At 45.1% G+C, this 25,477-nt stretch overlaps 1 protein-coding gene across 6 annotated transcripts in view; it reads left to right on the top strand.

The window, feature by feature from the left end:
• The first annotated feature begins 835 nt into the window (after positions 1–835).
• EHMT1 (euchromatic histone lysine methyltransferase 1) overlaps positions 836–25,477 on the top strand; it is a 2,375,011-nt gene continuing 2,350,369 nt past the window's right edge. For 5 of the 6 annotated variants that reach the window (XM_069609714.1, XM_069609713.1, XM_069609712.1 and 2 more), the window contains exon 1: positions 836–986. The gene's annotated coding sequence lies outside the window, so the exon portion shown is untranslated. The remainder of the gene's footprint in view (positions 987–25,477) is intronic. The other variant, XM_069609710.1, reaches the window with a different exon arrangement.

Raw genomic sequence — 25,477 nt, 5'->3', positions numbered from 1 at the left:
TAACTGGAAAGCCGCAGGCGAGCTACCAGTAGCTCACGAGCTACTGGTTGGAGACCACTGCTCTAGAGTATAGACCAATACCATAATACCCCATCCTCCCTCCAAATAGCAAGATGCCCCATCCCCCTTGCAAACACTCTCACACATTAAAATGACCCTATTAGACCCCATTGATCAGTTAAACACTACCATCCACTGTCCTTTTTCTTAGCCCTGCATACCTTTCACGTTGAATAGATGAACAAGATTTTTAAAGTAAATGTAATTTTCCGCACCCCATCTCAATCTGGTGTCTTGCAGGAACTTTCATGGTATCCCAAAGAAATTGCACATTGTATTCTCATCCAGCCAAGAGCACACCGATTGCTGCTGCTCTTGCAGCCTGGCAGCCAAAGCCTTCCCGGTTCACACCCACAAAAACACTACGAGGGACAAGACGTAGTCGCACGTTTCCATCGGGTGTTTGGCAAACGTATCCGAATAAAATCCGCATCAAGCCAAAGGCACGCGGATTCCGGTTACACTTGCAATGGCAGCCGAAGCCTATCCGCGATTCCTGCTGCTCCTGCAGCCTAAGCCTCCCCGAGCTCCATCTTTGTTCCATCTGCTGTTAAAATGCCCACCTTAACCGCTGAAAATGCAAGCCTAAACCACACAGATTCCAGTTGCACTGGCAACCGAAGCCTTCCAGCTTACAAAAATTGCTCACGAAAATTACAAAGATGACGCTAAAGTCACGTGAAGAAGAGTAGGCGGGCCGTTGCTATGGTCCGTTTCTCTGATGAGAACTAGACACTACCCTCCCATAACAGGTCATTGTACATGGCGTACCGCGTACGACGGAAATCGAACTTGCGCATGCGCGGTGTCCTCAGGTCTCCCGTCTGGAAGTTGAGAGGGAAGGGGGAAATGGCAGACAAGATGACGTCGGGCAGGAGGCGGTGCTAGTGTTGGGGCTCGAGCCATGGCCATAGTGGACGTGTGAGGTGAGTGAAGCGCCGCACGCTGCCGCTGAGGCGCTCCCTCCCCACTCTGAGGGGGGAGAGTAGAGGCCGCGGGCGGGAGGCGGGAGCCGCGGCTCTGAGAGACGTGTGTGCGCTGTGAGCCCGGGAGGGGGCAGGGACTCAGTCTCTGCTTTCCCCGCGTTCAGACTGGTGGAGGCGGGCAGCTATTGTGTGAATAAGCGCCCGGAGACAGTCTACCTCTACTGCCAGCTCGGTTCACGTAGGCGTGATTAGGGACCGGCACTTCTGATATTTGTGGGTTCCAATACTCATGAATTGTCCGCTCTTAATAGTTGTTTGTCCGGTTACTTTTTTGGATCAAGAGCCACCATATGATCACGTAGAATACCCGATCAAACGGACCGACTCTCAAGTCGCCTTTCTAGACACATACACTACGACCTGTTCTCGACCCCCTTCAGGCAGCTTAGGAACTAGAGACTTTCCGAAACTCTCCAAAGAACCATCCCTCGAGCCCAGAAACACACGTATGGTCCAGTTAGATGCTCCTTTTCTTGCAAATTCCAACCCTTCTCAAATATTTGCCATGAAAACCACAGATAAGCCTTCAGTTAGTAGTTATACCCAGTCACCTGTCCCATCTTTCAGGGTGACTATCCCCGCCTCGGCCCCCTCCACTGTTTTGATAACTAGCTCTGTCCTCGGAGGCACCGGCCCTCGTCTTTTGCGAGATCAGTATAGAGCACCACAGATCGGCTTCTGCTCTAATCCTGTCAAGGCAACCACAAACAAGCTTTTGCTTCAGGCATCGGACTTGAAAGCATCCAGGCACCTATCTACCCATGCCCCAATTGATAGGTTATTTATAATGCGCCTATACACCTGTTCAGAGCACTTGCATAGATCTGTCATGACAGCCTTCTTGGAGATATGTCCTGTCTTTTGAGGGAGTTCCCGCTGAAGACTTGATGGGGTGGGGGGTACTGTGACCTGGCTTCTCTAGCCGAGATTTGTTCTGGCTCCTGCTCTGCCTCGTTACACATACAGCGAGCCTCACTCCTGGGTTAAAAACGAGCTGTTACAACTCCTGTTGGCCCTACATAGGTATTCCCCAATGGCCATGGAGGTTCATTGTACCCCTTCGATCTGCCAAAGTACACGGTGTGATGATGGATTGATGAACACTATCCTTAAACACAATCTTCATCCATGAGTTTGGGTGGTCTCGGAAACTAAGGATAGATTCAACACAGCATGCATAGTTGAAATACATGTAGGGATGTACGATTCTGATTTTATTGAACTTCTGCATCTTGCTCCACTGCAATCAAGCCATTTAAAATAGCAATCGATTGGTTGGGTTGCAAGTAGTGCATTCACTTCTAGTTTACAGACGGCCTTCGGAAATATTGTAGCATTGGTTTAATTTTTTCTAGCAATGGTTACATTTTTAATAGTAATATTTGAAGTTATCCAAGGTAACTCCAGAGGATAATCTTTTATTGAATTTGTTGTTGAAAGTTGAAGTTTTACAGCTACAATTGACATAGACTGAGGATGAATAAAATTAATTTTTATGGTATTTGTTTGGCTCAATGTTAAAGGGCAGGATAATTTATTCTGTATTTTTTTTTTCTTGTTAATGGTGATGTTGTGTAAGGTTTCATGTTTGCCAAAACGCAACAATAAACATCTCCCACCCCAAAAATCGTACACATAAGGGGCATGCAACAAATGGACGACAGAGACACCTTCCCTTGCCACTGGTGTGGAGTTCAGGATAGTTTGAGCGGTAGGGGAGCTTTTCCCAACAGAGAGAATTTAAGGTGTCTCTGTGTTTTTTGTGGTAATTCAGTTGCTGCCATGTGCACAGTGGGGGACAGTAACATAACTCGGTGGTTAGTGTGCCCTGTGGTTTTCTGGAATATTCTGTTGCTGAGTAGCCATTTGTGTGTGGACCTGAGGGATCATCTTCCTGGGGTAGAAAGGTGAAATGACGGAAGTACTGAGGGCCTGCAATGTGAAAGGCCTTGTGGGTTGGGCACAGGATCATGTGGGAGATTCTGTTCTATAGGGAGCCATTCTTGGGTAGGTTTAGTTAAGTGTTTAAAAACCGCCAGATATATAGAACACAAATACTCATGTAGACCTGCGCATGCGCAAGTTGTTTTTAACATCAATGTTTAATGAGAAAAATCATCATAGTGTGCCCTTTGTGATGACATGTTTCGGCATTTGCCGCCTTTTTCAAATCGGGGCATGTAGCATTTTATAATCTCAGCAAAAGAAAACTCTTTGTAAATACAATGTGTCAATAGAACCATTGTGTATAGGAACATACAATAATATTCAAACAAAACCTACGGTTGTGTGACAGAACATCATGGGTTGGTGTAGGGTAGGATTGTTAGGAGCTTAAAGAAAAGAGACACAACATAATCATATGAAACATTTAAAGGCTGGGTTATAAAGGCGTTGTAACATAGGTAAGTGAATTCACAATTGTAAATATGATGCTTGAGAAAATTCATATTCAAATCCTGCTTCCATTTTCTAATTAAGAGCAGTTGAATTGCGTTGGTTAGGAAACTCGTGAGTTTTCAGTGATATTTGTAATGGAATAGTTCTTGGAGAAGTTCCTTTTGTAGATAATTGTTCGATTCAACATAGAATACGTACTCATCGTGGTTTATTACTGTTGGTTTAGAAACTGTGCAAGAAACAATTATATATTCTCCTTGCCATTGGTCTTCTAATAAGTAATTCTAGTGTCAATTTGAAGGGTTAGATCCCTGTGAAAAATTGATAGATTATGAGTATTTAGTATGCGCTTATCCAATATGAACTAGAAAGCGCATTCTTGTTAATATGCTTGCTGGCAGAATAATAAGCTGCCAGTTGTCCTGGTAAACTCTGATTCTACTTGTAGTTGATACATACAAAAGGAATGAATGCAATGTATGCATGCTTATTCAAATTAAGGTCCGCTCACCATGTGGAGTGTGCGCTTCTTGGTACAATCTTTCGAGTAACGGGAGAAAATGCATGCTTTTTCAAATTATGGAGCACTCGCCCTGTAGCGTGTGCGCTTCGTCGTACAATCTAACTAGTAACATATATTAATGTCTTAATGGTTTATCAAATGCTTTTGTTCCCATAGAGTTGCTGTTATTTATAAATCCGAACGTTTTAGACGCCTCTTGCCGCTACTCCGTGTTCTGATTCCCTGCGTTGGCTTGTTGTTAGGACGCAGGTTTCCGTCGCCATTAGGTATATGTTTGGTTACCAAGGTAACATTAGAACATGTGTCCCTTTTCGCTTTCGTTACTCGTACTCGGCCCCCATATTTAGGGAGAGGTTAGTCTATTCTCAGGGTTTGGACGCAGTCTTTTGGACACCCTACACTGTATTTAGCTATGAACTGAATATTAAGCAACCTGATCTTTGTATACGCGTATACATCTTCATTGTACAAATGTATACAGTATCCATCTGTGTTTAACGTTATCAATCTATATTCCTCCAGCTGCAAGGGGAATTTAGCAATTTGCTCGCATTTGGGTAACATGAGATTATTATGCCTGTACATATAGAGTATGATACTTAGTTGCACATACATAGATTCATTATGTTAGTCATATATATCAGTTGAACAAGTTTGTCAGAACCATATTGCCAGAAGTGCATTAACCGGTCTCACTGTGAGATACTGGTTCACAGATGTCATATCAGTTGTAGATAATGGCTAAAGTTGTCCATTCCCTAGTTCAGATACGAATTCCGCGTATCATGTTATGCGGTTTCAAATAAAAATAGTGTCAGCAATGTGGTAACATGGTCTAATTAAGACTCTGCTTTGCTGTGGACACTTCATTAGTGTCCATTTGATGTGTAAATATTTTGTGCCTGTCTCCTATGTAATTCACTAATTGCATACTTTGGTATCAATTTAGGATGCCTCATATTTAGTACACATGTATCGGATATGTAATTGCTTAATCAGTTTCTAAACAATGCATTAGTCTGTTTCATTAGGTGGTTCCGGATCATGACATTGAATCAATTAACATTAACGGATATCATTGTCAATTCACTGAGTCATGTGACTTCTGCACAACATTTTGTAAGGGTACAGCCCAAGAGATAATTATAAAATGGTATGTTATATATCTGCTGTGGTTGTAACAGTTCTATTCACTCTCTCTTCTTGTTTTACCTTATGTTCAAATCCCATACTTATAGAAAAGATACCATCTCGTTTTCAGCATTAAGACCTGTGACAGTAGTGTTCAATGTACGTATGAGTCTTGCCTCCGCTTGTCAGAGTGCTTTTTCTTTGTCACCACCTTCTTTCCCAAGAGCAATTTTTTTGCAGGCTAATACATTTGGTGCACTATTTACCAATGTTGGGCAATTGGGAACTTCGGATCTTGACTTCCAACTTCTGCCAAATTTTCTCTGATGCGTGCTCTAAGTTCTTATAGTACTTCCAATAAACAGTCTTTGAAATTTATATATGATGCCATAAACAACGTATTTCGTCCTGCAGTTAATTCTTTGCCTGATTATAATTTCCTTTCCATTCAGGTCACAAAATTGGTTGGTCCTCTCATGGCCAAATCGGCACATGGTGTATGTACCGTATTTTCTGAATCCATTGTGTTCTGATTTTAACAATGTACTGTCCATTGTACTTTGAATGTTAGGTAATAGTGAAGGACTTAGTTTGTTTCTGAGAGTGTCTGCTCTTCTGAATATAATATTTGGTTTGCCATCCACATAGTCTCTGCTTGAGTAGAATGTTTTGGAGTTTGAAGCCTTCATTAATATGCCATCAGCCCCAAAGAATGCAGGGTCTTGCGGGTGTGGCCAGCTGAGCATGTTGCCGGGTGCTGCCTCGGTGAGCTCCAAAGCCATTTCCATGGGTCCAAACCCCCATTGAATGTTCTAAATCGATCCCAGCAACGGGGTCGGAACCGCTCCTGAGCAGCACCCTCCAAGTTTCAGCTAATTTGGCCCCCAATGGTGCAGACCGTGGCGTGTGAAGGCACTTGCGGGAGATCCCAAGATGGCGGGTGCAAGTAATGAACTACGGCCTGATGTTCTGTCCCTGCCTAGGAGGAACACCTCATTCTCCCGATACTGAGACGGGACCTACCCTGGGCCAACTGAGGCGTTGCGTTGGAACCCTCACTGTATGTTTGTGGACAATGAGCGGTGCATGTCTACCAACACTGCTCGTTCTCTCCCGTGCCGACTGCATTGCTGGCTGCCACTACACGAGGCATTGGATCCCCACTGGGTCCCACAGGCGAAGGTGACGACTGAGTCCAAGCCCTTGGAAAGGCAAAGGTTGGGTGGGGGATCTCTCCCCTCCTCCTCACCCCAACCCATGGATGGTATCCGTCCATGGATGAGCTGCAGCAAATGTAGATGCTGTGCCGGTAACGCAGTAGCCCATGGACCGCTGATGAAGGCCCTGCGACGGAGGCTCCCAGTGGGATAGCAGATAAAGGCAGAGGATCCCCGGTAGAGCAGCAAATGAAATCCATTCCGTTAAGGAGGAGGAGACGTGTGAACTATTATATAGTGGTGGCGCCTGGGGCTACCTAGGACATGGCTGTCTCCCGGCTATGCGGTGGTGAGTGGAGCTGCTTAACCTGCTACATGTTGAACTGAAGTTAAGGCAATTGGATCTCCTACTGTGGTGGGGGGAGGGTGTGTGCAGCGTGCTGAGAAGACCAGCTACAGGCAATGAACGAGTCTGGGTGGTAGTTGGTCCCATGCTGGAAGGAGCTTTTGGCCCTCTGATCGGAAGAGTCAAAACTGGTCTTCCCTTCCAATATTACTAGGGACATCAACTAGCAGACTGTTAGCACGTACAACGGAAGGGGACCAGCTTAGCAGGAGTACATAAGGGAGGTGCAGGATGGGGGACTGAAGGGCGTTCGTAGTACAGCTGAAGTTACAAACCCTAGAGAATGGCTGACATAAATATGGGAGGATAGCACAGGGGCAATGCGCTGGTCATGGAAGTAAAACTACGCAGAGCAACAGAGGCGCGAATCCCAGATTTGTGCTTAGAAACCGAACTCTGGTACGGCAATAGGCGTGTTTATCAAGAAACAATTGAATACGAATTAAATAAATGGCTACCCTGAAAGTTGAGAGGCTAAATTCACCTGTGAAACTGCGTTCCATATTGAGAAGCAGTGTTGAACTTAAAGCCTCTAGTTTTCCTCCAGGAGACTCATTTGCTTCCAAAAGACAAAGTATGTTATGAAACGCAAGGCGTTCCCAAAACAATATTTTGCACCTGGTGGAACAAAGAAAAACGTGATAGGGATACTAATGGTGGCCACACTTGGGTTTAAGAAGCAATTCCTTATAAGGACCCAGAGGGGCAGATTCGTGGTACTCAAAGGGGCATTGGAAAGTCAAATATTTACATTTTTTGCAGCCTATCCCCCAAATGATTGGCAAGCTCACTTCCTGGCTATGTTGCTCTGGAAAATGTGGAGCTGGTGTGAGGACAGGTGGTAGTGGGAGGCGACTTTAATTGTGTCATGAACCCCACACGGGACAAAACATTAGCCCCCATGAACAACGATAAGATTTTGGCAGGCCTTGCTGACCCTTTTTTAAATTTTTTTTTTAGGGATTTGGGCATAATAGAAGCCTGTCATTTCTTCCATCACACCGAAGGGGACTACACACACTACTCGGCAGTGCACATGGGCTTCTTGAGAATTGATATGGTCTTAATCTCAGCTACACTAATACCCCAAGTTCTTGCGATTAAAAATAGGGGTCCGCTATCTTGCGTATCACGCTCCTGTGATCCTTCAGATTGAAGTGCCCAAGCCCTCTGGGCGGGATCCTGGAAACAATGGAGGTTGAATGAAATGATCCTTGGGGATATACCCCTTCAGACACATGTGGAAAAGGTGATCACTAACTACTTATGTGAAAAAGATATGTGAGCGGTAGATCGGCAAGTGTTTTGGGATGCTGGCAAGGCAGTATTTCAGGGGGAGTTTGTATCACAAAAGCGGCCTACCTGCGGGGTGGGGAAGACGTATAGATCTTGAAAAGGAGGTGAAAGAAGCAGAAACCTTGCACAAAACTCGGAAATCGCTGAAAACACTACGAGACCTGTGGAAAATTAGAGCACAAATAGAAGCCCAAACTATATATTCGGCTTGGACGTTACTACAAACTCAGCAGACTTACTATCTGATGGGGGGGGGGGGGGGGGTAAAGCCAAACGCATCTTGGCAGTTAAATTCCAGATACCGTAGGCTTGTAATTGCATAATACAGTTAAATTACATAACACAGTTACGGGATAACACCGGAACATTGCGATGTGCTGAAACTGACAAACTAGCAGTAATGGAATTATTTCATGCAGGCCTGTTGAAAAGCGAGAACACCAAGCGGGCACTCAAAACTACCTATCTCGAAAAGGTGGGGTTGGCCCAGATATCGAAGGAAGATGGGGACTGCTTGGAAGTCCCCATCACTGTGGAGGAAGGGAGCCTTGATATAAATTGCCTGCAGACTATTAAGCACCGGGCCCGGATGGTTTTGGTAATGGATATCACAAAACCTTTAGAGAATGGCTGAACCATCCTATGACCAAGCTCTTTAATAGGATCAGAGAAAGTGGGGTAATATCGGAGGACATGAAAATATCCACATCGCTGATGCTTAGGCCAGGGAAAGACCCTATAGATTGTGCCAGCTCTCGCCCCATCTCCCTGCTGAATGGGGATGCTAAGATATACAACAAGGTTTTAGCAGGTAGACGTGAGTTTTACCTAAAATAATCCATGTGGAACATGCCGGGTTTATCCTTGGGAGAAAACGCACAGGACAACATAAGACACGCTGTAGATGTTACTAGCTGAGTTACCCGGCGTAGCCCGTGTCCTGATCGAGTGGTGTCTCATGTGCCCTGTAGGATATTGCTCGTTTCGTCAAGTCTGGTGCTTCATGTGCCCCGGAGGATGTTGCTCTTGTCCTCATGTTAGCAAGTCTTGCTTCAGTTTTCTCTGGCATCTCATTTGCCCTTGGGAAAGTTGCTCTTGTCGGCAAATCGTGCTGCTGTTTGTTGTGTTTCAGAAGCTCTTGATATTGATTTTAAAATTTTATTTTTTGTTTTTTGCTTTGTATCAGATGGAACTTTTCCAAGTGAACTTTTTTTTTTTGTGCGGCATGTTTGTCACTTAATGGCTTCAGCACATTTGATAAAGTCAAAGAAAGATTGTACTCACTTCTCGTTAATGAATTTAAGAAAACTGTAACCTTGCCTTTTCCCATATTTGGAGTGGTGATAAACCTTTTTTTTATTCCCTTTAATGCTTTAATGAACACTTTCGAACTGTATACAGTAGTATTTCAAAGGAATAACCAACACATGGAACATTTTGCTTCAGACAATTTTCCAAATTTTGCCTCCTTATAGTACCTACTGGAGTGTATCGGGGTGAGCATCAGTAAATGAGTGTCTAGGCCTTTGATGGCTTAGATTGGGGGTTCCTGAGACCTACAATGGTAGCGTTTGGATCTGACCCTGAATTTATATGGATGTGTTGGCCAATCTCCATCTGCAAAATGACCCCCCTATGGAACAGTTGACTGAAGGTCTTAATAGATGGGATGCACAGGAATTATTGTAGTTCACCTGAATAGCAGTAGTAAAGTTATAGTTGCGAGGACTTAGCCAGTGGTTCACGAGAGGATTTTAGGGAGTTCCTTGCTGGATTAGATATAATTTATCTGTATCGTGCTCGTACACAAGTGTTTCAGAGCGCGACAAGGTAAGAGAGGGGAAACGGGGGAGAACAAAACGATCTTATTAGGCCCAGTGACATTGAGAACACACAAGTGCATGGGGACGGGGAAAAAGTGCATGGAAGGGGGAAGAGTGGAAAGTGTGGAGCAGAGGAGAACAGATGAATGATAATGATAAAAATATATAATAGAGGCAATACACAGTGGTAGGGCAGCCAGCGAGTGCTGTGTTTCTGGCAGCAGACTGGGTAAGTCTGAATAAGTGAAGAAAAAGAAGAAAATGGGGGTGGGTGGCAAACTGTATGGGTACAGATAGTCCCCAGTGCAATGGGTGGCCAGGAGGCAGTGCAGGAGGATGAGCAGGTACCTGGGCCCAAGGGACAGAAGGTGGCCAGGTGCACAGTGCCAAGAGAGCAGATCAGCAGGGGAGAGGTGGAGCGAAGACAAGCAAAGAAGGTCTTGAGGTGCTTCCGGAACTGGAGATGATTGTCCTCAAGTTTTAGAGTGGCAGGGAGGCTGTTCCAGATGGAGGCCCCAGCCGAAGACCGAGATCTACCCCGTGCTCGTTTCTTTGAAAAATGACTGACCCTGAGGGAGTTGGAGGTAGAGGAGCAAAGAGCTTGAGGGAGGTGGCATTTGCGGAGGGATAGCTGAAAGTATTTTGGACCCAGGGCCCAGAAAGCCTTGTGGACAATGCAGAGGGTTTTGAATTTGATCCTTGCATCCGCTGGGCGCCAATGGAGATATTTCAGAGCTGGAGAGATGCAATCCCAGGGCTTGAGGCCAAGGACAAGTCTCACAGTCCTGTTCTGGATTAGTTGCAGAAGGCGGAGAGTAGAGGAAGGTAGATTTAGAACAGGGCTGTTATAATAGTCGAACCTAGAGAGAACCAGAGCTTGGGGAGACAGTGAACTTCTGGTGGAAGGCGAGGAAAAGCAGAGTACCTCTGAGGAGGTGCAGTATTAAGTTTGACTTTTTAGAGACCCCAGAGATGTGGACAGAGAAGGAAAGCTTGGAGTCAAAGATCGCAGGTGGGAGTGGGGGTAGGAGGGCCAAGGGATGCCGGCCAGAGAGTGAGGGGAAAGGATGGTGAAGGTGTGCCGATGAGGAGCATCTGTTTTGCTGGCATTTAGACAAAGATCATTGGTGACGCACCAATCTTGAATGGCAGTTAGGCAATCGGAGATGAGAGAGGGAGAGGAGGTGGCTGAGGGCAGCCTGAAAATGAGTTGTCATCAGCGTAGCACTTTAATTTGAGCAGAAAATGGCAATGCAGTGGGCAAGAGTTGCCAGGTATTGGTTGAAAAGCCAGGGCGAGAGGTTAGACCCCTGGAGACCACTACAGGTAGAGAGGAAGATAGATGATATGAAGGACCCAAGTTGGACCTGGGAGGGTCGATCATAGAGGAAAGAGGTCAGCCAACCAAGAGCCTGATCAGTGATACCGAGGTTATCACAGAGGCAGTTGAGCAGGATCATATGGTTGATCGTGTTGAAGGCAGAAGAGAGATTGAGTAGGATGAGGACAGAGGGAATGTTAGTCAAGGTTGGAGAGCAGCTCTTCAGGGATGTTCAGGAGAGCAGTTTCCGGGCTTCTAGCAGCTCTGAAGCCAGACTGATGGTCATGGAGACGGCCAACAGAATCGGAATGAAGGTTATGCTGAGAGATGGCCAGCTTTTCCAGGAGTTTGCCCAGAAAGGGAGTAATAGAAATTGGGCAATAGTTAGCTGGTCAGGAAGGATCAGCTGTGGGTTTTCTTAGAAGAGGATGCACAAGGGAGTGCTTCAGAGGGGAGGGGAAGGATCCTGAGGCAAAGAGTGGTTGCAAAAAGCGGCAAGGGCCGGAGCGAGGGTGCCAATTATACCCAAAAGGGGAGTCTCTGCCTGTGAGGTCCCAGTTACTCCACCCGTAGGGGGAATGTTGCATTGCGGGCCCACCTCCCTAGCCTCACAAGTGCCCAACAGGATGTGCATTTGCATATCCCCAAACTTTGGATGTTTCTTGGCTATTTTGTGGGGGAGCATGTGCTACCAGTTTGCTGTCCTGATGGTCCAGTCTTTCTAGGACCCCAGACTTTTCCGAGCTGCTGGCAGTAGTGGTGGTTATCCTTAGACAGATCGCACAATTGTTATATAGGTGCCTAAATGCTCGATAAAAAGTATCTGGACAATGGGCAACTGAACACACTCAACAGTCACATAATTGGAACATATATTCAAGATGTGCGCCCTGCTTCACAGCCTGGGGTTTCTCTCTCATCTTGTGAAAAGTCTCCGATCTGGCCATCTCTCAGCTTATATATAAATGTTAATCCTCCCCACAGTTATCCTGCCTTCTACGCTGTGCACATATTGCACTCCATTCTACCTACTCCTGGCTCTTCCCTCATTGGTTTTACCATTTGTAATTCTCTAGCATCACAATACATCTTACTAGGAACAAGTATGTTTAGCAATGTGGCATTTTTTGCTGAATCCCTTTAAAAAAAAAAAAAGAGAGAATAAATAAGAGCCTGAAAAGGTACAAAGATTCCGCCGTTAGTACCATGACCTCATTGTTAAAGCAATTAAACGTGTAAGAATTTTAGCACATGCATATAACAGAAACCTTATCAGAGTAGTCCAAGCAGCTAGATACCTAGTTCCCACCCTTACTGTTTTACTTCACTCCTTGTTGATTGCCTACCTAACCTGCTCTCCTCGTTTAAGCCTACCCCTTCAGCAATTCATTGAATTCCTTCTATTGTTGGATCTTTACCTGATTTGTGCCCCATCTTGTTAATATTTTCACGGCATCCTTTAAGTTGCCTTCCCACCTGATTTAGACTAATTTAATTAGGCTCCCAAAAAATAGGTTTATACTCACTCTATCTGCATTAATTTCATTGTGGCATTGCTGGATATGCAGGTGGCAAGTCTTTTCTCCAGAGAACAGTCTCTCATATCAAGGAGATGTGTTTTTTTTCGTTTGTATTTTCCTGAGCTTTGCATAGAGCTTTTATCAAAATACTGAACAAAAGGACTACAACAGTACAATATATGACTAACATTTGCAGTAAAAATGTTAGTTGGGATAGGTGGGAGAGAAAGATTTTAGAAGCAAACATAAAATAGCTAGGAAAAGAGAAGCACAGCGGATGCCAAAAGGGGGAGCGCTGCGGTGTTTAGCGGCCAAGAGCGACAGTTGGTAAAGAGAGCGAACAAGAAACGGAGGAGCATTTGAAAGACAATGCAGAGCAAGTGAAATAAAAGCTGAGAATCGAAAGGGAGAGTAGGGAGAGAAAGGGAAAATGGAAGTGTGGAGAAATATGAAAGAGAAGCTATATTTTTGAATGAAGGGGAGTGAGCTAAGGGCAAGTAGTTAAATTACAGCGAAACAGCAGGCATGGAATAAACCAGGAATAAGCTTAGCATGGAAATGGGGTAGATGTTACAAATGTTGTCGTCAAAGAAGCATCATGTGTGAGTGGTGCTAGAGAGGTGAGTAGTAAATGAGTAGAGTGAAACAGGTCACCGATTCCAGACAGATTTCGAGATTGGAAGGCAGGAGGTGGAAAAGGAGACTGGTTGCTGGATATGAGTAAGTGAAACAGGAAAACAAAACTGTTTTATTTGGATTCAGATAGTGAGGCATCTGCAAAGAGTTTAATTCCATCATAGAGGAGATCAATAGGAAAATCTGTGAATCCTCTGCATAGAAATGATGGGATAGACTGAAGGAAGAGCTGGGGGGTATTATGTAGAAACACTTGTGTACAGGCACCTTATAAATGCCATATCATATGTAGAGCGACGGGAGTTCTAAGAAAGAGCATTGAGGAACACTGAATACATTATTACAATCCCAGGAGATGGAGTAGCTCTGACCTCTTAGAAACGACTGGAACTCCTGGAGCACAGACCTAGAAAAAACTGAGTGGAAACAGATGTAAGAGTTGGATGGTTTACATGATCGAAAGCAGCAGAAAGATCCAAGATGAGAAGAATAGAAAAGTTCATCACCTGGCATAAAATAAGCACTGTTGCATAGCAGTTTGCTTTGCAATTCTGTAGGTTTGCTAATTAAATTGACACTTGGTGTAGCAAGGCTAGCTATTTAAATGTCTTTGTACCCCACTTCCGACATCCACCTCGAGGGGTGAGGGCAGGAGCCCCCCCAACCCCCCAGCCCAGCAGAGGATCGAACCGAGGACCCAAGCGTGCATCGGATCGGGGCCTGCCTGACCCTGTCCACGCAAAGTGCCTGACTCGCCCATGCCGGGCGCATCGCGGCACGAAATCGAGGCTAATCCTCGATTTAACCAGGAAGAACCGCCGGCAGGCGGATCGCCGGCCAGTCAAAGGCCATACTAAGGCCTGTTGTGTGCCTGTTAGGAGCCAGGAACTCTGCTCGTTCTGCTCCAGGTAAGCTAGTGCTGCCACATGCATAACACCATCAGCATCTAATCCACAGTGCATTACCTACGCTCCTGTCTAATTAACGCTGCCACCCCACATGGCTGCACATGCCTATGCTGTCCCTGCCTATAACGTGCTACTCGGATACCTCGTACCTCATCTCATGACCCAGACTGGAATGTCTAGATGACCTTATACTGTGCCTAGCAAATTGTGTTGCACTACTGCTGGCTGCCTAATTGTGCCATTTCGCATCTAGATGTCCTTGTACTACGCCCTTCCTCTTGCTAAATTCGAATCTAGGTACCCCTGAACCTATGCATTTAATTTGCGTCCCATTGCATTGTTAATGTATCGATTCATGCTTGCCTGATCTACACCCATGATAACTACCATAGCTGCGTCCACTTACTTAGGCCCTAGTTTTCTGGGTGCTACTTATACCCAGGTGTTCATGGCTCACCTCAGTGTGTCGTGCCCTACGGTCATTAACGTACCACTTTAACTGTGTTGTGCCCTACGGTCGCTAACGGACCGCTAACTGTGTTGTGCCCTACGGTCGCTAACGGACCACTTTAACTGTGTTGTGCCCTACGGTCGCTAACGGACCGCTAACTGTGTTGTGCCCTGCGGTCGCTAACGGACCACTTTTACTGTGTTGTGCCCTACGGTCGCTAACGGACCACTTTAACTGTGTTGTGCCTTATGGTCGCTAACGGTCCACCTTGATTTGTAGTGCCCTATCATCATTAACAGACCATGCACTCTAGCCCATACTGTTTCGTGAATATCATGCCCTTTATCGCTAGGCGTAGCCCCAGCTTCAACTAGCCACCTGCACTACACTTTGCGTCACCTAACCAGACATCTTAGCGAAACATGGGAAGTAAATTGCACCAGCGGACCACGCCAACTACCATGTGCAGAAACTTGACCTCCCTGACCCTCTTAGCTACAATCATGACCTTTGCTTCCCTCAGCTCTCGCCCCCCCACAGATAGAAACCTGCGACTCAGGGCAAGGCTACCCTGCATATACGAACCTAAAAGAAACAGTACAAACAATACTGCTAGATTCCCAACTATACAGACACACATGGATAAGCAAACCCTAGCTATGACACCTATAACTCCAACCCCAACTCCTAATCGCCACCCCCAAAAGAAACGCCGGAGTCAAAATAAGCACACAGATACACTTGCAAGTCATCCACCTCCCAACAACACCCTAACTCTTACTGGATCCCTTATCAATGCCAGATCCATGGTAGCTCATGCAATTGAAATTGCTGACATACTAAACAACAGTAGCATTGACTTCCTTGCCGTAACTGAAACCTGGCTCCATGAGGCAGCAGGACCCTCACTGATGTTAGCCATACCGGACAACTACCAGATCCACAGAGTAGACAGACCCAATGCCAAAGGCGGTGGCTTAGCAATCATCGCGAAAACCACCTTGCCGATCCGACTCACCACCTCACACCCCTGTGCTTCCTGCGAAGTACTCTCAGCAAAAATGCAACTCTCCAACAACCGCACGCTAACCATTCTCCTGATCTACAGGCCCCCAGGTCCCCTGGGAACCTTTGAAGATTACCTTACTACCCTCATAGCGAACAATACCCAAAAACACTCGCAAACGCTGCTGATGGGCGACTTCAATATCGGTTTCAATGAGCCAGGCAATAAAAATGCCCTCTCTATAACATCTATCCTAAATGACCAAGGCCTTACCCAAAAAGTTCTCTCCCCTACACATGCTAAAGGCAGAACCCTTGATTGGGTCTCAGAACTCAACTGTAACATAGTTATCACTGTCATCACCCCTCAAATATGAACTGACCACTTTCTAATAAATTTCACTGCCACACTTGACCTCCCTAGCCCCAAAACTATCAAAATGATACCACCACTCCCTACCAGAAGTAAAAAAGATATTACTACAGAAAAACTTATTCCCCTCCTCCTGCCCACTATTAACGGCCTGAAGGACAACACCGACCCAGACACACTAGTAGACACCTTTAACAAAGCTATGTCTCACGCACTAGACACCATTGCACCTGCAAAACTACGCAAAGCTAAGCAAGAAGCCCACCTTAATGCCTGGTTCACCCCCCAGCTTAAGGACCTTAGAAAACAGAAACGAAAACTTCAAACTATCTGGCGTAATTCGCCCACCAACGACAACAAAGCCAAGCTAACCCAAGCTACAAAACATTACAAGTCTGAAATTATCAATACTAAAAAAAACGTATTCAATGACAGAATTACTAATGCCAAATCGAATACCAAGGAACTATTTGCCATCCTCCGGGAAATGGAATCCCCTATCCAACCACCTGACACGGTCCCAAAGGACAAGATATGGTGCACTAATATACAGAACGCCCTATCTAACAAAATCTCCACCCTCCAACTTAAAATAATGAATAAAAAAGACACCCTCTCTCCTACTGATCAACAAGTGCCTCCAGTAACTGAACCTATCACTATGCCCCCTTTCAGCTTTAAACCCATCTCCATCATTGACACTGAAAAGGTTATCCTCTCACTGAAGCCCTCTAACTGTAAGGGCGACAGCTGCCCAGCCCAAATAATAAAGGACGCTGCCAGAGACTTAGCCCCTTTCATTTCGAAGCTTATCAGCTCATCCTTCAAATCCAACACAGTGCCTGCCAATTTAAAAGAATCCTGGGTCCTCCCCCTTCTCAAAAAACAAACCCTCGATCCATCTATCCCGACCAACTATAGGCCCATCACCACGGTACCCTTCCTACTAAAAATTATCGACGGAGTAGCCCATCTCCAAATTCAAGAGTACCTAGAAGCCAATCATATTCTAGGCTCGCGCCAATCGGGCTTCCGCCCCCTCCATGGCATGGAAACAGCCCTGCTAGATCTCAAAACCAAAATGGAGGAATTTAAGGATAATGGGAAAACAGCGTTGCTACTCCTACTGGACTTGTCAGCAGCTTTTGATCTGGTGGACCATGCAGTCTTATGCAACCACCTCAAGTTGGCTGCCAACTTCACAGGAGACGCTATAGCATGGGTCCAATCCTTTCTAGCTAACCGGACTATGAGAGTGTTCTCCTCTTCCACGTGGGCTGACCCTATCCAAATCACATGTGGAGTCCCACAGGGCTCCTGTGTCTCACCCACTATGTACAATATCTTCACCAAGCCATTGTTCGACAAATTGGACAGACTGGGCGTCACCTACACTAATTACGCAGATGACACCCAGATCCTCATACCCCTTTCGGGCAACTATGAAGTGGACTTGGCTCTGGTGAATAAAATTTAAATCCTCATTCAAGCATGGATGGCTACACATGGCCTCTGCCTGAACGACGATAAAACTGAAATCCTGCTCCTTGGTTCTGACCACAAATTATCCAAACTCACCCCGGACTATACCTCATTTAACATTGATAACAACACTATCAAGGTTATGCGCGAGGTCAAAACCCTGGGTTTTTACCTCGACTCAGCTCTCACCCTCAAAAAGCAAGTGAACTCCCTTGCCTCCTCAACCACCTACACGTGTAAACTCATCCGGGCCGCTAGACCCTTCCTGTCCAGTACCAGCTGCCTCACCTTGGCCAATGCCCTTGTCATGTCCAGACTGGACTACTGCAACGCCTTATACTCAGGTGCCAACAAGTCGGTCACTGACAAACTCCAGAGATTACAAAATAACGCTCTTAGAGCAGCACTGAACATCCCATGCAGAGAACATATCTCCAAACACCGGAAGCCCATTGGCTAAAAATAAAGGACAGAATCCTACTTAAAACTATTTCCCTCACTTCTAAATGCCTCAACAATCAAGCACCCTCCTACCTAGCGGAAAGAATCAACTGGAGACCCTCTAACCGACTGACGAGATCTGCCAACACCTTCCTGCACAACAATGACATGCAACGACCCTCACCCTAGCGGAAACGACACAACCTGCTAAAATGTTACTCTTATGTGCTTAACCCTTGTTATTTTATATGCATTGTACCACCCACTGTATGTGACCACTGTTTTGCTGTGTTAGCCTGTGTCAGGCTTTGTAACTAAGTTTCGAGTCCTCTTGTACTGCTGCGCCTAAATGCCCACGGGCTCGGAGCGCATTACCAAAAATAAACAAACAAACAATGAAAGTACAGCTCACCCCGCATTCCTCTCTTGCCCTTGGGCCCCCCACTTTCTTTTCTCTGTCCACTGCAAGTTCAAAGAGGCTAATGGGAGATAATGCAGCAGTAATAATCTCCACTATTAAAAATGCAGCAGTAATCTCCCCCACTATCAAGTGGAGAACTTGCGTCAATCATTGGAGAAGGCCTGGGGCAGATGCCTTTTAGGCCTGGCTATTAGCTTGCAACTTGCAATGTTTATGCCTGGCTATTAGCTTGCAACTTGCAATGTTTACCCAGCCAAGGCCACCCATAACGTAGAGTACAAGAAGTAGTAAAATACTTTTCTAGTAGCACCAACAGAACCTGTGATGACTACATCAGCAGCTTACACCTCTGAGTCGATTGACTGCCCATAGCAAACTCGACTGGGGATGCACTGGTGGTTGCGGCATGTGTTCCAGACTGGCTACGATTGCATCTTCGAATTATAGCATTCTATTAAAAATAGACACAAAGCAACATGGCGCTGCCGCCTACCATTTGTGAAAATAGAATTGCAAAGCACCTAGAGTCTTTTCCAAAGACAGAAATAAAAATCAGCCTCGTGAAAAATGTCCCATAATGGATGGGTACCGTCGGACAGTATGTGGCAAGCAACAATTGGAAAGATACCTCGATGCGTCTATGAATATAAACCCTAACACTGAGAAGCAAACAATCGTCAGTACTGTTAATAAGAAAATGAAACGCTTCAATGAGCCACCGCCTATGCAGTGTACAGGTTTTCAAGCATATATCCAAAATCCCAAGCAACCCAGGTGGTTCAAGTTTGCTAAAAGGCCATTAACGGTACCAGTACTGTGCAAAACGCGCAAATTAATACATTCTAAAACAATTGTATGTTTGTATTTGCTTTGCATGTGGAAATGCATGAGAAAAATGTATCTGGGTATGTTTCAAGTTTATACCAATGGATGGGTTGGCCTGGGCATCTGTTAATGAAATGCATTTATAGATTTCATCAAATGTTATATTGTGTGGTATTTGTATAAAGCCTGCCGCTTGGTCTAAATGCGCTATGTGAAGATTAACGCATCATGGCATGCGACTCACTCAGCTGAATTTTATGGGCTGTATGCGGTAGGAAAGGCCCTCAGGAAATTGTTGGGACTGGGAAGTTGCTCATGCTAATTCTCTATAAAAAAAGGTGAAAGCCAATTGCTTTCAGAGCACACACTGTTGGCATTGGGCAATGATGGCTAAGGAGCTTGGTTACGAAACATTGCACAAGCGTGCTTCCCATGCCCTTGTTATTGGTGTGTTATAACAGATGCCCACATCTTCTACACTGTGTAGAGTAGACTCTCTGCTCCGCCACATTCATCTCCTAATCCTGTATGTCCATGTCCAGCAAGCACTGCTCTGCAAAGTCTGCAACATAATTATGGATCCTTGTACTCGGCAATGACAACAACCCCACCCCACCCTCCCCCCCCCCCTTCCCCCCACCTGGCCAGTGGCCACTGCTCTGGCATGGCATCACAAGATTTTTTCATTGGCCCTGTGCTTTTTTGCATTTGTCGTTCCAGTATGGATTTGTTATGGTTAAGGTGCAGGGCTGTGCTTCTGGAACTTTACCTACACACTCCAATCACACACGGAGTCGAGTGTCATCTCTGGGCATTTGGTGGACAGGAGGCTTCACACTCCCTTATTTGTGCCTGGTATACACTAAACCAATAGCAAAACTTGGGCCTATCCTCATTCTCAGCACCTATTCCCCCCCCCCCCCCCCACTCCCCCAAACCCAAGTGACACTCTGGCTAATTGGCAGAACCACTACCGCTTCCATTAAATTCCTCCCATGTCAATCTGCAGGGCCTTAAGGGTATTGCAGGGCCCCATTCTCCACACAGCAGATGAAGCCTAACGATGATGGAATTGACAAAGATCTCAGAGTTTGAAGGAGGCATATAAAATGGCGTAGTGAGCAAGCCAGGTGCACAGAGTAGAATCCTGCAGGGCACAGTCGGGCTCAAAACACCGGCTGTCATAGGGGCCGATTAAAAACCAATATCAATGCGGTTTGGTGATTAAAAAAAAACACTACAAATTAAAATGCAGGGACAATTCAGCTAATTTTGTATGCAGCGTGAATGGCCATTAAGGTGGAGATTTACCAATATATGGCAGCTTTACTTCTGAGCTATTTTGTGCAGTGTAGTTCTGCACATGGGATTAAGTGCAAATGGCACTGCGTGTGAGCCTGCAGTGCCAACCAAGGTGGGCGGATAATGCCAAGTGTTGCATGTTAGACAGATATGCCCTTGAACAGCGGTGCAGCGTTGCGTTCATGTTGCTAGGTCTTAAGCGTGCATGATTGTTAGACCTTAATTTACATATGTAGTAAGTCCAAGAAGTGCAAAGAGTTTGCACTTGTCAGTGCACAATTCCATATTCCATTTCAGATACTACCTTTCACACTCTCTATAGACTCCCCAAGTGCATGGGTGTGTTGCAAAATGGGACCGAGGCAAATTAAGGCCACTGCATGGGCTACAACATAGTGTGATGACGACTCCTGAGTCGCAATAAAAAGGCTTGGACATGCATCTAGGCCAACACCAACAGACCTACCCATCCTGCGCAAAGACCACTGTTGTGCAGCAGCTCCATTTGAGCTAGTGCCGCCAAGCAAAATTACATACCGCTTCAGCATCATTTGTGGAATTGGGGTAGAGTCGGGGATTGCCTAATACTTGCACACAAACCAAAACTGTCGGCTTTGCCTATGCTTGTTTAACAGGACTTCAGTGACGGACACGCGCATAATGTTTATAAATTTGAGTGGCTGAGGGCCGATCTTAAGATATTTTTATTACACCAGTAGCATGGTTCACTACTCCAATTAAAGGAATAGTGCGCTCAGAAATATTTTTGTCCCGAGGGTTCGGGCATGTTTTTAAACATACGTTGATCGATCGTAGTGTCGTACAAACATTTCCTATGTACCTTACCATAGTTTTTCACTTTTGAACACATGCAAAATCAGGCAGCAGGGCGCAGCCATTTTGTGATATTCTTATCCATTGCCACATCGTCCAAGCGGGACTGCCCTGGCGGCACTAAATCATATCCCCCGCCCCTGAGCCTGACATCGCCAAACCTAGTGATAATCTCTACCTTTCTCCTTGATGTTACTGGGCAGTGTAGCACGCGCCCAGTCATCACCTACGTGACGTGACGCAGAACCCGGAAATCAACACACACCGTCTCACAACACAGCGCGTCACAATTTGGAATATGAAACTGTATTTGAAAAGGAAACAGCAAGACTGTACAATTTGTAAAGTACTTTTATTTTACAATAAACGCTCCGAGAACATCAGGCGATTGCCATATTCAATCAAATAGGATTTTTTTTTCTTTTTTCTTTGCTCTCTCCGCAAATGTTTATCGTGAGTCACGCAGTGTTCCTTTTGGGTACACAAGGTGTTCATTTTGGGTAAAAGAAGCGCTTTGGTCGCGCAGTGAATTGCAAGGCTTGTGCATCAACTTGGCGTTAGACCACCGTAAAGGATGTTATGTTGCTCCTAATGGCTGGTACCGCGTAAGGGCATATCGGCCCTTGGAGATCATCCCAAAGAAGAGTCAAATATAGCCAGTTATTGACATGTATCTGCAGCTGACGGTTGAAAAACCCATCATTTGTTATCTGGAATCAATGACAATTGCAGAATGGCAGGATGTACCTGTTTAAAAAACATAATGGAAATGTGTCTCGGTAGCCGCTCTTTATTACAATTATCATTTTACTTATTAATTCGGCATAGTCTTAAAACTAACGATTAGCACAGACAATGTGAACAGAGAGAAAACAATGTGGAAAGTACTCCACAATTTGCTTCGGAGGATAGTGCTATGGGGTAGGTTCAGCTCTAAACGCTACAATTCGAGGTGCACATAGATGGCATTTTAATGAAATATTAGCCTTAAACCTGGGGGAACCGAGTGGTGGTCTACATGCATCTCGATGCTGGTCTGCCCATGTGCATGTTAGAAAGACCAGTACACACTAAGGTTATACTTGCGTTTCATTGCAATATGCCACACGGAACAAATTAGTACAATGTAACCCAGCAATAAACGTCAGCTCATAAGTTTACTCGTTCAGGCATAAAATCGTCGAAAGTCAAACTTACATTATATTCAGCATTTCCATTCTCTTGGCGTAACGCAGACTCCATTCGGATCAATGATTTTTCATAAACTGAACTTAGATGTTACTTAGTCCAGTTTTGGAATGGAGAACCTTATCATATCTTACGTTATTACACCCCTCCTTTAATTCAATTCCTTTCGGAATGGTCCCTTTCTCTCAAGGTCAAAAAACAATTGAACCTTATACTGTGTGTGCGATGCATGGGCTTCCTCAGCTCCCAAGCAAACGTGGACATTCACTCATAATGAAGATACATTCTTAGCTTGCAACATCTTGTCTCACTGCATCCATGAGCACTGGAATTTTGAAGCACGGGCACAGGAGGAAAAATGTGGGGGCTGTCATAGCTCGCTCTTCATGGCGCTGCTGAAGGGCTAGGGGAAACTTTGCAAAGACAGAATGCGCCCTACTCCAAAATTGGAGTTGAGGGTACACAAAATGGAGTCGGTGTGTCTAGCAATAGACCCACCTCTGCTTATGTCACGGCCTCCTGCCCAATGTCAAAGGAGGTGCCCACCAAAGGTTACAAAATTAGCATGCCACTTTCACGTATAATGTATGTTGGCGGGGGGGCTAAACCGACCCACCCCTTCCTTACATTAGAAACGACCCCAACACATGCCCCCATGAATATATTGGTCAGAGTGCTTCCATTTCTCACCAACAATGCACTTTGATGCACTGTTTTGTTCAGTACTTCTTGCGTGCCGAGTATCTTATGTAGTCTAGATCTCATCCCTTTTGTGGGACAAGCAGTTATTCAGCTATTTGGGCAAGTATATGGTAAGGCAACTGCCGAACCCCAAAGTTTGTTTCACACTATTATCCATCTGGCCCTCCCATGATCAGTTAAGGTCCCACAGCAGCTCGACGAAACTGTGAAAGCACAACGTTACATTGTAAGGCAACCATAACTGCACTAGTTAAAAAAAAAAAAAATAATAAATTCACAAAGAGGATACATTTTAAAAGACAAATTGGATGCTTTATTTGGACACTTCATAAAAACATTGTTGATCAAAAAAACAGATGGTAATGATTTGTACCTGGATTTTAACTGTTCCACAAGCTCTGCTTTAGGTGGACAGGGCACGTTGGCAATGTATGTGTACCCAGAACAAAATCGCACGCAATTCCATGATTCTGCATCTCCAAAACATTAATAAGATCTTTGACAAAATCGAATTCCATTTCCTCATATACTAGCTTAACCACCCATTTTTCTACTTCTATTTTGTAAAGGCCATAGTGTATCGAAACATCCCAAGGTTTCCTGCAGTCCTCGATTGTTCATGGCCTACATTCTCGTTATGCGCTAATACCGCTAGTAATGTCCTATATTTCATCCGTTGATGCTGAAATGCAATCTCTTTGGCCTGTACTTTAGGCACGTATTGTGGAACACCTCCAAATATCCCGTGTGACACAATGCTGCGAGTCCCTTCAGATCTCTTGATAGAGTTTTATCAAACACAATCTTCTCAAGGGCTTTGTGTGGAGGTGAAGATGGAATCGACCACTTCTTCTTCTGTTCCTGCTCCAGCGACAAAGGGCCATGTTACCATTGGTGGAAATGTTGGTTTTCTGTCCAAGAGTGAACATTGGGACAGTGGTGCATCAGTGACCGCCATTTTTCTAGCGGAATTTCCACAGACCCAACACAACTTTTGGTGCTCCACCAAAGATGTTTGCTGAAAGACTGGGACCCCTGTGAAATACTTTCAGAATCTTTTTTTTTGATGGATTTGGCAACGTGCCATACATCAAATTGATGGCAAATATTTGGAAACTGCTCTCCCATTGTCTTGGCTATTCAAACGTGTCTATCCGTGGCTATGAGGTCGATTTTGCATTTCCCTCGATTGTAGATCTTCCAGTGATTTCATAAAACCAAGTTTCTCCTTGGCCACTGAGGATTTACATTCGGACACCTGCACGACCACCAAACTCACTTTTTTGTTTTACTTTCCATGTCCTAAAAGTGGTATGTGCAGTACTTTGCTGAAAATCTGGGGCTGTGGCACTGTCCATCGCCAGCTAGCCTGAACCGTTTTTCGGAGAATGTACTTTGAATAGACAATTTTTCAATTTTCCAAGCTTCACTAATGGCAGGGAATAGATAGTGACGTTGATCTTTTTAGTATTGCGTTTTAGAAATGAAATAGAGTCCCACAAATTGACAGAGTGGACAACTTAATGAAACTAGAGCCACTGAAAAGTAAAGCTGCTGCACACAGTAGATTACCAGCTGGCAGTTTGCCCAGCATTGGTTGAGCGGACCATGACAATTTTTCATGGAACATTTCACAGGTGGCATGTATTTTGAGGTTACTGCCTTGTGATACACGAGTCGCATTCACCAATGGCTTCCCACATATTTCCTCTCTTGCTGAATGCACACATTTCAGCTTCTTTATAATCTCCATCAAGCAGCTGTCGAATACTATGTATTTGGCCTCCTTTATTAGACTGTCATCCTGCATTAATGTTCTTTCTGGCTGAACTGTGGTTGACCTATCAGCCAAACTGGACATACTGTAGATGAGATCTTTCTCTAGTTCCTCGGTCAATTGTATTGATGTTTCAGTCTCTGTCACTTCATCGTCTGTTTCTTGAACGTGAATCGGAGAAATCATCAATGTTGGTTGATTTTTGGGTGGCCCTTTTTGGCGGGTGTCGATTGTGTCAAGTGGTCTGCGACTAATTCAAAAGCATCTTCAAAACATTCAGTTTCATCTTCATCTGGTGGAGCAGTCACATTGTAGCAATGGTCCAAAAACACTTTGCTGGCTTTGCCGGTCACATTAAATTCATTTTCTGGCCTTTGGGCAAATGCGTCTCAGGTCTGAACATACTGCGCTTCAATTAATAGTTCCATGGTGTAATCAGTTTGGCAAGCAGCATCTCTCATTTGTGTCGCTGTCTGTCTGCATAGTCTGTACACCACGGGGCAACTAGA

This window comes from Ambystoma mexicanum, chromosome 8 (assembly GCF_040938575.1).
Source record: "Ambystoma mexicanum isolate Mex_15411 chromosome 8, UKY_AmexF1_1, whole genome shotgun sequence".
Classification (NCBI taxonomy): Eukaryota; Metazoa; Chordata; class Amphibia; order Caudata; family Ambystomatidae; genus Ambystoma; species Ambystoma mexicanum.
This window is presented reverse-complemented; position numbering and strand designations above follow the sequence as displayed.